Genomic DNA, 8320 nt, shown 5'->3' on the forward strand with positions numbered 1-8320 from the left:
CGAACAGGACTACTTCTAAAAGGATATCCTCCAGGACGTCGAGGGGGATCTGTGAAAGAAATCATACAAGCACGCAAATATTATTTTACAATAGTTCTGTAATATAACAAAAACAGACAAAAATAGCATGACTTCTACATTCCAACTCCAACTGCTTAAAATGAAGCTCATTGTTTTCACATTTTTGTAGGGTACAGCACAGTAAGCACAGAGAAAAAAAGAGAAAAACAGCAGGTTCAGCTGTAAGATCAGCTACATAAATACCTGTTCAATGGAGATGGAACCCATTCCTCCTCCTCTACCATCTGTGCTTTCAACACATTGAATTTTCCTAAAAGAAATTATATTGTCACAACTATTGTAAAACTATGACATATTGTAATGGTATCACATAGAGTTGACTCCACCTGAGGGCACAGGTGTAAAACAATTTGATCACGTTGGGCACCAGACCTGGAAAAAGGCAGTCATGATACTACCAGCTTGTCAGACTGAAAGGCTTATATGCATATGGGTCAGAACAATGCATCAGAGTGATAAATATTACAGCATCAACTTTGTAAGGTGTATCAATCCCCACTAGGGTTGTAACGGTATACCGGTATGGCGGTTTATTGTGATATTGACATGTACGATTATCATATCATGCACATTTGCCTATCCGCGGTTTGGAAAAAAAAAAAAGAAACCAGATCTCACCTGCGCTGCTGTGTATATGCAACTTCTTTCCGCTTTACTGCTTAGACTCCACCCATAAATGCACAGCGGCGAAAATGTCCGATAGTGGCTGCAAATTCTAATCTCTATTTCCCGCCGAAAAAAAAATTAAAATCTGCAGTATGGGAATATTTTGGGTATCCGAAAAATGATCGTGGGGTGGATATCCAGTTTGCAAGAAATGTGGACGAACAGTGGCCGCAAAAGGAGGAAATACGTCGAACATGTTCTCCCATATTCGCGAACACCATCCCTCCGTGAAGATAAAGGTAAGTTCCATTTATAACTTAAAGCCGTATTATTTCTGTGATGCAGAGGGAATCCCGGAATCCAGTCATGTAATTGGAGTCAATTACAGTATAATTCAGATGCCACGTAAAATGTCCGATTTCATAGATAGATGGATGAATAAATCAAAATATAGCTGTGCAGCAAATTAAATCGCGATGTGCGTCTGTGAATATACAGCGCAAAAAGGCTGCCGCTTGCTCATTAACCAACTACCCCCCCCCCCCACACACACACACACACACACACACACACAGCGGCACAGATGATTATTTTGTCCTCCAGGTTCGTGTGCCGCCCCCCATAGAATCCCTCCCGGCGCCCTCCCAACTTCATCCCTTATCGTCTCCGCTCGCCCATCCTCTAGAAAAACGCTTTATTTAGATTATTTTTGTTTTCCTCCAAGTTCGTGTGCCGCCCCCCACGTGACATGAAAAAGTGCCGCCCCGGGCGGCTGCCCCGTTCGCCCTTGCTTAAAACCGCCACTGCATGATGGTCATGGTTTTTAAAGCGTCTGCTGTCTCATTCACTATGTGAAGACGTGAACACATGAACATATCCAGAGCTACTCTCAAGAGAACACTTAATGATTATTTTATAATTTTATTTAAAAGAATAATCATCAAATACACTAACTGAAAACTCATAGGTGTTTAGTACAAGTGGACACATTCTCTCACCTCAGCGGTCAAGATTGAGCCCTGAAAATCTCAACATGCTTACATTTCTTCATCATAATCTGACCTGAAAAAAAGCAAAGAAATGCATGCTGCTATGATAATCTCAGGAAAATATTAACAAACATGACCCTGCACATATTGCTCTCCCATATATGCTGTTAAAGAGGAAGGACAGTTTGATTTATTCTTGTCTAATATAAAGAGAAATAACTTATTCCTTATTTTGTTCAAATGGGAGATGCGCAGCTTTATTTTATTTATTTTTCCCCCAAAAGTTAGACTCATACTTCCATAAGTTTTTTTTATTTTCATTAAAAAAAAGTTTGTTACAATAAACCATGTTCATCCAAAAACCATATCTCTTTTTATTCATTTAAGGGTCATTGTAGCTGATGATTATACTAATAATAATGATAGTTTAATACCGTATACCACGAAACCGTGATATTTTCTGAGACGATTATCATACCGTGAAAATCTCATACCGTTACAACCCTAATCCCCACCTTCAGGTCAGATCACTAAGACCACTTAATCTGACTCCATTAAATTATGCTGCTGTTTGTAATAGGGTCAGTGGTGGCCTAATGGATAGGGAAGTGCACTTGTAATCGAAAGGTGCCACTGAAGTACCCTGAGCAAGGTACCACCCCCAAGCACTGCTCTCCTCTGCAATGTCATGGTGTCATATAGGTTAAATGCAGAGTACACATTTTGTTGTTGTGCACTGTGTGCTGTGGTGTGTCAATGACAACTAATCACTTCACTTATATGCCATGCACTACGAGGCATCACAGAAAATATTTAAAAAGTATGACACAAAAGGAATTGTATTACTGATTAATGAATAGTTTGTTTCCAAGTTATAAATAATATAATAACCGATACATTAGATGTTAAAAGTTATAACACCCATAAACAATGACAACTGTATTACATGAAATGGTTGCCAATTGTTAAATGGTTTCCAAATTTGCGACTAAGAGAGCCCATGCGGCAATCAATCAAATGAGTCAATCAATATATAAACAAACAAACAAATACGGAGGAACAAAACATAAAACATGCACCTCTGAGTCTCTGATTTCCGATCGGGCACTTGTGTGCTCCAGATGTGGTAGTCCCCAGCAGTCATCACTGCACACTGGTAGATCTCCTGTCATACATATCAGACCATGCATGAAAATATTAACCAAATAAGTGTTTCACCACATTTCTGTGATACTGAGCCATCTTATGAAGCATATAACACTTTCTTAGGGTGGCTGAAGGTTGGTATACATTTAGCTGCAGATCAAGTACCCACTGCAAACATACATAAGTATACATATTCTAAAAAACATGGATGTGTTAAGGTTTTTATTAAGTTGTACAACCAGGCCCTCAAAAAATATATATTGTCTTCATACCAGGGGATGCTGCAGTTGTCATACCATGAGCTGGTGCTGCTGTTGTTGTTTGTGCTTGTTCGGCTGGTGCTTCAGCTGGTGCTGCAAAAAAGCACATTTTAAACCAAATGATTTAGAATGAGTTAAATCGGTTGTACTGCATGCATTTCTCATCAACGCTATGCTGTCTAGCATTTCTGACAGATTTGTAAGTTATAGCTTTATGATCTTTCAAATTGCAAAATAAACATGAGGAATCACCTACAATTAAAAGACAAATATAACTTCACGGCACCGGACAGCAAAATTACATAAACATGACATAAACATGACATTACCACTAATAATTTAGAATGAGGGTGGAATACATACCCAAAACTGTCTGACCATTGGACTTTAACTGTATGTCCACTCCTTTGCCCAATCTCTTCTTCATGCTTTCTATGGTTCTTGAATTTCTAGCATTGTTGTAGTGACACAAAATATTTCGCATCAAAAAGACATGCGATGAGGGAGTCATCATGTTGAGAAAATGATTGTTTTTCCTCATTCCAGCAAAGAGCTGTTCAGCACACGGGCTGTTGATCCAACCACGTAACTCTGGGACCAGTTCCACCTTTCGCAAGACATCCCTGGCATCTTTTGAGTTTGCCTCATGAAATCTATCATAAAGAGCATAATGCTCAGACGATCCAGTTATAGGGTGGCCATTTTCATCAGGAACTGGCTTCTTGGTGACTAGCCATGGCAAGCTCACTTTTATCTGTCCAGTAGTGGCACATCTGATGTTATCTTCAGTAGGCTCAAGTAACCTACCCCCATGAGGTTTGAAGGGTAATGATTCTGGATCTCTTAGGTTGGTATGTGTTGCCAACCCTCTCGCAAAATCATATAATACAATGTTTGGAAAATGTTTCATCGACAATAAAAGGTCAGCAAAGTCCCGGGGGCTCTCAGCCCTTATGTTGAACTTAACACCATACACCACAGCACAAGGACAGGTGACCACAGCCCATCCACCTGTTTAAGGAAACTGTAAATCAGAGTGCAACCATTCCAAGTAATGAAACTAAGAACTGTCTGTAAAAACGGTCTCTCAGTAATAGAACACAACTTACCAGAAGCTCCCCAGATCTGTGAAAACACCTTATCATAACTCGCTCTGTTCTTCATTTCTTGTTGAAGTCTCGTTACCAGGTCCATCCGTGAGCCTTTGGGGTCTATGCCACACTGTCGGCACAGAGCACGCACAGCTTCCATCTATAATGAACATTAGTATAGTTGGTCTGGCGTGGTTCAAAAACACACATCTTTGACAAAACTGACAAAAATTGACTTAAGTTCAGTACCTTGAGCTTAAGAAGTTCATCAGTCAGTCGGTCCTCTGTGAGGTTAAACTCAGATTCCTCCTTTGCACTACAAGCAGAATACACTTCTTTGTATTCAGTGTTGAGTACAACATCCCTATCTCTTGTGTGAGGACCAATCCACGGAGCCCAACTATGGTAACTGGGATGGACGACAAATGGGTTTGACTTGTTGCCTTTAAATGATGTTAGAAAATATTATTAACATAACAGTACATTATTCCACGATAAACAAAGTAAATGCTAGAATACTGTCATCCCACCTAGAACATTGTGCGGACTGTACTTACTTGGGACCAACCCACGGCTGATCATTTCAAGGGAAACCATCTCCCAGAAATTTTCAACACTTACCTTTCCATCAAAAGTCTGAGATGGTTCCTCAATGCTGCTCACTAAGGAAAGCAAGACTTAAGTAAGCATGTTCCAAACAGTCATAGCTGGATATGTGGTGCTTGAAACAATGTAAGACTAAGAAAATGAATAAATGTGTTCACTTACCAGGCATGCTAAAAACGCCCTTCTCATGAAGGTCCATCACAACAGATACTGGATGATAACCACACGATACACAAGCATATGTGTAACCGAGGTCTGACAGTGCTTCAAAGCTTAAATAAGCCTGCAGGACCCTTTCCCTGGATGGATAGGTTTTACCAGAGGTCTTCTCCAACACATCCATGGCACTCCCTACTGCCTGATGAGTCTGTGAAATTGATGTATGACATTTAAAGGCTTTACAATATATTATTACAATATATAAAGTATTCGTAATTGTTTTAAATGATTAAAACAACAGAACATGGTTCCTACCTGAAGTGTATTGCGTAGAAAATGGCACATGTATATGGACAGAAGTGTGTGGTCATCGAAATTGTGGACACCATCAGTCCACTCCTGGTATCGATATGCCATACCACACCTGTAGCACCATTTTCTGTACACTGAAATTCCTAATGGACACAAGCACCAGTAAATGTTACACATTTATCTTTCACCATTTTACACTGTGACATGTCTCTATACTTTGCACAGTACTAAAAGCCAGTGTATGAAATTATCTCAGTAAGCATACAAGTGTGAATTGCTGGGAAGGAGGCTAAGCTGCTGATAGTGGAAGTCATGGCTACACTGACATTTACAGTACATGTAGTGAGTAATGAAATAAGAACATAAGAACATAAGAACATAAGAACTATACAAACGAGAGGAGGCCATTCGGCCCATCGAGCTCGCTTGGGGAGAACTTAACTAATAGCTCAGAGTTGTTAAAATCTTATCTAGCTCTGATTTAAAGGAACCCAAGGATTCAGCTTGCACTACGTTATCAGGAAGACTATTCCATACTCTGACTACACGCTGTGTAAAGAAGTGCTTCCTTAAATCCAGTTTGAAATGTTCTCCCGCTAATTTCCACCTATGGCCACGAGTTCTTGTATTTGAACTAATGCTGAAGTAACTATTCGGTTGAACAGCATCCAAACCTGTTAGAATCTTATAGACCTGGATCATGTCCCCCCTCAGTCTCCTTTGCTTGAGGCTGAACAGATTTAGCTCAAATAACCTTTCCTCGTATGACATTCCTCTAAGACCAGGAATCATTCTTGTGGCCCTACGCTGCACCTTTTCTAAGGCCGCTATGTCCTTTTTAAGATATGGTGACCAAACCTGTACACAATATTCTAGGTGAGGTCTCACCAAGGAATTGTATAATCTTAGCATTACCTCCCTTGACTTAAACTCCACACACCTGGAGATGTACCCCAACATCCTATTGGCCTTTTTTATTGCTTCCCCACACTGGCGAGAATGAGACATGGAAGCATCAACATACACACCAAGGTCTTTCTCATAATCAGCTACCTTTATTTCAGTAGGTCCCATAAAATACCTGTACTTTATATTTCTGCTCCCTACATGGAGTACCTTACATTTGTCTATGTTAAATTTCATCTGCCAGGTGTCAGCCCAGTCACTAATTAAATTAAGATCCCGCTGTAGCTGCTGAGCCGCTAGTTCAGTATCTGCTACACCACCCACCTTGGTGTCATCTGCAAATTTCACCAGTTTACTGTATATATTGGTGTCTATATCATTTATGTAAATTAGGAACAAAAGTGGTCCTAAAATTGAACCCTGCGGTACCCCACTATGAACGCAGGCCCACTGTGACATCGAGCCTCTTATAACTACTCGCTGCTTCCTATCCGTTAACCAGTTATCAATCCAAGTCGCTACAGTTCCTAAAATACCTGTCGCTTTGAGTTTAAGTGAGAGCCTCTTGTGGGGAACAACATCAAAAGCCTTTTGGAAATCTAAATAGATGACATCATAGGCCTTCTTATCATCAACTTCCTGAGTAGCTTCCTCAAAAAACTCCAACAGATTTGTTAAACAGGATCTACCTCTCCTAAATCCATGCTGGCTATCCCTCAAAATGTTATTTGAGTCCAGGTAATCTACCATTTTCTCTTTGATTATAGCCTCCATAACTTTACCAGTTATACAAGTTAGACTGATTGGCCTATAGTTTGACAAATTACTTCTATCCCCTTTTTTGAAAATGGGCGTTATGTTGGCATGCTTCCAATCAGAAGGTACCACACCTTCAGATAAGGATTTTTGAAACAGTAATGTTAAGGGTCGGCAAATAATATCCCTCATCTCTTTTAACACTATAGGTAAGATGCCATCAGGGCCCTGTGATTTATTTATTTTGAGCTTAGCTAGGCTTTGCAAAACATCAGCTTCAGTTATATATATATTAGTTATAGACGATGTTGAATTAGTAATAAGAACTGGTAAGTTACTAGTGTCCTCGACAGTGAATACCCGTGCAAAACTATCATTGAACTCATTTACTATGTCAATGTCGTTTTCAATTATAAGACCCTTACTATCCTGCAGATTAGTAATTTCAGCTTTTAGAGCTCTTTTAGAGTTAAAATACTGGAAGAAACTTTTAACGTCATCCTTAGCCTCCAATGCGATCTTCCTTTCGACATTCCTTTTAGCTCGTCTAATGTCATTTTTTAATTCAGCCTGTAGATTTAGATACTCTTGCTTTATTATGTCATCATCAGTTATTTTCCATCTCTGGAACAAAGCCCTTTTCCTCCTTACTTTATACTTTATGTCCCTATTAAACCACCTAGGTTGGAATTTCCTAGATTTATTCTTGCTAGAAACAGGTATGAAGTCCTCTTGTACTTGCAATAATGTGCTTTTAAAAAATTCCCATGCCTCTTCAACAGTTTTGTTATTTAACTCCATCCAATTCACGGTTTCTAGTTTTAATCTCATACAATTGAAGTTAGCCTTCCTAACATTATATATTTTTGATTTGGACTTTGCTCTTCGGGCACTAAACTTAACCTCAAATTTAACCATGTTATGATCGCTACTGTCAAGTGGTTCTAAAACATCTAATTTACCAATCCTGTCCTGGTTATTAGACAAAACAAGATCAAGAATGGCATCTCCCCTGGTAGGGGTGTTAACAAACTGAGTAAAAAAACAATCCTGTACTAATTCCACCATCTCAAGTTCATTTTCAGAAGAGCCAGCAACAATGTCCCACTGTATCCCCGGTAGATTAAAATCACCCATAACTACCACATCATTTTTATTGCTCATAATCCTAATATCACTGTATAACAATCTGCTTTCCTCAGCAGCTACATTGGGTGCTCTGTAACAAACACCGACAATTAGGCTATTTGAGTTTGTAGCATCTAATTTTACCCATATAGCTTCCGTACTTTTACTTATATCAGTAAGCTCCCTTGCCTGCAAGATTTCCTTTACATATACTGCAACACCACCTCCCTTCTTACCTATACGGTCTTTACGGAACAATGTGTAACCATCCATATTATAT

The 8320-nt window shown here is 39.4% G+C and overlaps 1 long non-coding RNA gene across 1 annotated transcript; it reads right to left on the reverse strand.

Annotated features, from left to right (window-relative positions):
- Nucleotides 1-744: 744 nt before the first annotated feature.
- On the reverse strand, nucleotides 745-4079 carry LOC140578248 (uncharacterized). The gene is made up of 4 exons (XR_011982347.1): nucleotides 3446-4079; nucleotides 3095-3175; nucleotides 2756-2841; nucleotides 745-1749 (listed from the first exon to the last, which is right to left on the reverse strand). It is a non-coding gene; the product is annotated as an uncharacterized lncRNA (long non-coding RNA).
- Between the last annotated feature and the right edge of the window lie 4241 nt (nucleotides 4080-8320).

Source organism: Paramormyrops kingsleyae, chromosome 13 (genome assembly GCF_048594095.1).
Source record: "Paramormyrops kingsleyae isolate MSU_618 chromosome 13, PKINGS_0.4, whole genome shotgun sequence".
NCBI lineage: Eukaryota > Metazoa > Chordata > Actinopteri > Osteoglossiformes > Mormyridae > Paramormyrops > Paramormyrops kingsleyae.